Consider the following 5,336-nt stretch of genomic DNA (forward strand, 5'->3'; position numbering starts at 1 on the left):
TGATGCCCAGTGCAGGGTGTCACACAGACCATCGTCTTGTCCGATGCAAGCTCAACGTCCACTTCAAGCCCAGCCCCAAACAACAAGGAGGTACCCTGAAAAGGAAGCTCCAGATCAAAAACCTGTTGTCTGAAGACGTACAGGCAGATTTTCAAGAGAGCCTGCAGTCTAGACTTGAAGAACTTAATGTGGAATCACATCAAGGCTTCCATTCTACAAACCTCAGAAGAAATCCTTGGATTCGCCACTAAGAAAAACAAAGACTGATTTGACGAAAACAACCAAAAAATCCAAGAACTGCTTGCCAAAAAAAAGATCAGCGTACCAAGCCCATCTCGCACAACCATACTGTTCATAGAAAAAAGCAGCCTTCCGCCTTATCTGCAGCAACCTTCAGTGAAGTCTCCGAGACATACAAAATGAATGGTGGACAAAGCTTGCAGAAAGAACCCAGCTGTACGCTGACACTAGGTGACTACAATGGGTTCTTTGAAGCGCTGAAATCAGTGTATGGTCCTTCCTTCCAAATACAGAACCCCCTACGGAGCGAAGATGGCCAAGAGCTACTCACTGATAGGGAATCTATCCTGAACCGCTTGTCACAGCAATTAGCACCCTCTTCAGCACTAGCCGTACAGTCCATGAGGCAGCTATTGATCGCATCCCACAACAGCCACCTAAGATGGAACTTGATGAGGCATCCACACTGCAGGAGACTGTAAAAGCCATAGAACAACTGAAGACAGGAAAGGCTGCACGAAAAGATGGTATCCCACCAGGGATATGGAAGAGAGCAGGCCTAGCATTGCACACCAAACTCCACGAGTTCTTCGTTTGCTGCTGTGAGCGAGGGAAACTTCCACAAGACCGCCGAGATGCAGTCATCATCACCTTGTACAAAAACAAGGGGGAAAAGTCTGACTGCTCAAACTACCGTGGGATAACTCTGCTATCCATTGCAGGCAAAATCCTTGCTAGAGTGTTGCTAAATAGACTGGTACCCACCATTGCAGAAGAACATGATCTAGAGAGTCAATGTGGCTTCAGAGCCAATAGGGGCACAACTGACATGGTGTTCGTCCTGAGACAGATCCAGGAAAAATGCCGAGAACAAAGCAAAGGATTGTACATCACACTTGTGGACCTGACGAAGGCATTTGATACGGTGAGCAGTACTGGACTGTGGAAAATGCTTGAAAAGCTCGGCTGTCCTCCTAAATTCCTTGCCATGGTCGCCCAACTACATGAAGACCACCTTGGTCAGGTCAGAAACAATAACGACCTGTCATAGACCTTCCACATTGCAAATGGCGTGAAACAGGGCTGCGTTTTAGCCCCCACACTGTTCTCAATCTTCTTCAGCATGATGCTCCAAAAAGCAACAGAAGACCTTGATGATGAAGATAACATATATATCCGATTTCGGACTGATGGCAACCTCTTCAACTTAAGGCGACTTCATGCCCACACCAAGACCTTGGAAAACCTGATTAGAGAACTTCTCTTCACAGACGACACCGCCCTTGCTGCCCACACGGAAGCTGACTTACAGCGCGTAACATCCTGCTTTGCTGAAGCTTGTCAGCTCTTTGGTCTTGAGGTCAACCTAAGGAAAACTGAGGTACTTCACCAGCCTGCTCCCAAGGAAGATCACCGACCACCAAGCATCTTCACTGACCAGACAGAGCTGAACGTAGTCCACCAGTTCACCTACATGGACCGTGTGATATTCTCTGATGCCGAGATTGACAAAGAAATAGACAACAGACTGGCCAAGGCAAACAGCGCCTTCGACATACTCTATAAACGAGTCTGGCACAACGCCAGTCTCAAGAGAGATGCAAAGATCAGCGTCTACAGAGCTGTCGTACTGACCACCCTCCTATATGACACCGAATCCTGGGTCACCTACAGCCGCCACCTCCGCCTCCTTGAACGCTTCCATCAGCGCTGCCTCCGCACCATCCTCAACATCCACTGGAGCGACTTAGTCACTAACAGTGAAGTTCTCAAACAAGCAGGGATCACCAGCGTTGAGGCCACGCTCATGAAGATACAGCTTCGCTGGGCAGGGCACGTGTCCAGGATGGTGGATCATCGCCTGCCAAAGATCACACTGTCTGGTGAGATGTCAACTGGCCACCGTGATAGAGGGGCACCTCGAAAGAGATATAAAGACACCTTGAAAAAGACCCTCACCACCTATGGCATCGATCACAGCCAATGGGCATCACAAGTTACTGACCGTGAAAGCTGGCGACGTACAGTTCACAAGGTCGCTGGCACTTTTGAACAAAACAGACTTGGAGGAAAAATGATGGCGAAGTAAAAACCAGGAACCATCGGCATCACCCACCACAACCCAGACATTCCCCTGCAGCTTCTGTGGACGGGTGTGCCTGTCACGTATAGGGCTCGTCAGCCATCAGCGCGCGTGCAATAGACATGGACATACCCCTTCCTAATCTTCGCAAGCGAAGTAAAGCCAACACACACACACACACACACACACACACACACACACACACACACACACACGAGTCTTTCCTATTTATTTAATCAATTTGTTTTTAAAATATTAAAACTAGCCAGCCATTGCAAATACTGGACGCAGACGACACCGTTTTACTGGAATAGACTATGCTAGAACTCAGAAATGGACAGCGAGCAGTCTTTTTGTTTGCATCGAGAGCTTCCGTTTGCGTTGAAACACCAATAATTGCAGGTTCGGATTAGATCTAGGGTCGGAGTCGTCCGATAAATCAAACCCACCACACCCCTAAATATGTGTTGATGCTGATTGACGAACCCGAAATTCAGTATCATCACGGGCGAGGGGTTGATTTATCGGCCATGGGTCTAGGATGGGGGTAGTTCCAACACCAAAGCAAAAGTCTATTTGTCTGTTTACTCAAAGTGTGCACAATACTTAATTCAATGCCATGAATTTGACCTAGTAGTTAGAGCGTCCGCCTCGGATGCGGAAGGTCGTGGGTTTGATCCCCGGCCGAGTAATACCAAATACTTACAAAAATGGTACTAACAGCTGCCTCGCATGGCGCTCAGCATTAAGAGGTTAGTGTTAGGACTGGTCGGCCTAGTGTCAGGATAATGTGACTGGGTGGGACATCATGCTACATGTCTGCGGCATGATGCCCCAGTGCTAGACATCACTATAAACTGTCACAGTGCAGACATCGTAGCGATATGACTGAGAAATTGTTAAAGCTACGTTAACAATCCAAATCACACACACACACACACACACACACACATTTTTTATATCCTTGTTATTTTTCGTTTTTAAATTCGGTAGCAAACGGAGGGTGTGCGAATACTATAATCGTCCCAAGACTCTCACTCTTGAGAAACATAAATAAATAAGATAAGAGGACCCCTCAAATTGTGTTTTACAGTTAAGTTCTTGCATCAAAATAAACAGAAATCGTTGAATTTGATCTTAAATATCCAAAAATTAAAATTCGAAATCCATGAAATGTTTTTGAGCTGATTAGCTACTCTCACAAAAGTGACGAAAGAGTTATCGTTCGTGCATCTGATTCTAAGTATCGGACAAGAGAGTAATGTTAGTAATGTTACATATGATAAAGGAATACCAAATGCGCTGAAAGGTAATATAAGCCATATGTAACCAGGCCACATATTTACTTGCAATTTGTTCATATTTAATAGAATACTGGAGTCATTATCTAACATCCAAGAGAACGCCGCGAAACTGAAATATCGTATTTCTATATGTTTTCCCTTGGTGACCACATCCTAATCAAGAAATTGACCGTACATTCTGAACAGGCTATTCCAGCTTTGTATCATAGGTTGTTGTTGTTGTTGTGGGGTTTAACGCCATTTTCAGCACACGACATGCTATGTATGGCGGCCAGTATTAATGGTGGAGGAAGAACCCTGTAAACCCCCGGGAAGAACCACCGACCCACGAGAAGCTACTGGCAAGCTTTCTCACATACCCACATTGGCCGAATCCTAGACTCGAACCCACGCAGACAGAGGTGAGATGGCAGTGATCCGTAACGGAGAGCGCTTTAGACCACTCGGCCACTTGGGGCCCCTGTATCATAGAAATTGTGAAAACTAGATAAATCACATGGGAAGTGTACACATACCATTTCGACGACCTAGGTTATTTAGGTTACTTGGTGTAAAATTTACACATACCATTTCGACGACCTAGGTTATTTAGGTTACTTGGTGTAAAATTTACACATACCATTTCGACGACCTAGGTTATTTAGGTTACTTGGTGTAAATTCCATTTCAAGGCTTTAATGCAGTTCAATTTTTGTTCTTTCTCTCTCCATAGATTTCCACGTGTTTTTGTCCCTTATGGGGAGGGGGTTACAAGGGATTTCGATGAAATCATGTGTACCATGTTTAATTCACTGAGAACATGGTGATCATTAAAAAAAATATCGTTATTTTCTTATGACAATAAAGATTAATATGGGGAACTTCATCACTGATCCTGAGAGTGTCAATGCAATAGGCTACTACATCTTCGCTGGCCAAGGTTCCGATGACCCTATCTACACCTTGGCGTATCGAGCAGATATTTCTGAGCGTCTGTCATGGATGCGGTGGCAAGGATATTCAATCAAAAATAAGCTGTTCAAATTTGAACATTGTTCCTACGTGATAGAGGCAAGGGGAGCACACACCTTGAATGGACTGATAAATAAGCAATTTTCCAGTGTCAGTCCGTGTTTACACAAATACCTTTCACTCAAATACACATGTAATCGCTTCCCTCTGGTAATGGCACTATGGGGTGAAAGCTGTTTATTGGGTCAAACATATTTACAGGGTGACACGAGAATGGTTATGTGAATAGTAATAGTGAAATAATATCTTTTCTAGTGAGCTGAGTGAGCCTTGAAAGGGCCGTTGGCGTTTGTTAACCAAATTGAGTTAACATGGGTCAGGAATAATTAAATCGCACGTGTTGCTTTTCCAGATGCTCCAGGTCCATTGAGATAAACGGTTTTTTTTTCTGGACACGGGATCATATACCCATGGTGCTGATAATGGCTGTGACATTCGACTATTTTTTAAAATATATCTTCTCAGATCCATAATCAGCGGATTCAGAATAACTGGGTATTTTTTCTCTTGTTAAATGAATTATGGATCGGCGTTGATGTATCGTGGTGTGAATGGAGAATAAAAATTATGCGTATCTTTTATTGATATAAAATGAATCTGTGGCAAATCTAACCGCGGTATCAGAAAATCTGTTTATCATCGATAATAAGTTTATTGAAACATACGCTAACATCGAAGAGCTTAAACGAGTGATTTGT

The sequence above is a fragment of the Sinohyriopsis cumingii genome, chromosome 4 (genome assembly GCF_028554795.1).
Source record: "Sinohyriopsis cumingii isolate HCF-2022 chromosome 4, ASM2855479v2, whole genome shotgun sequence".
Lineage (NCBI taxonomy): Eukaryota > Metazoa > Mollusca > Bivalvia > Unionida > Unionidae > Sinohyriopsis > Sinohyriopsis cumingii.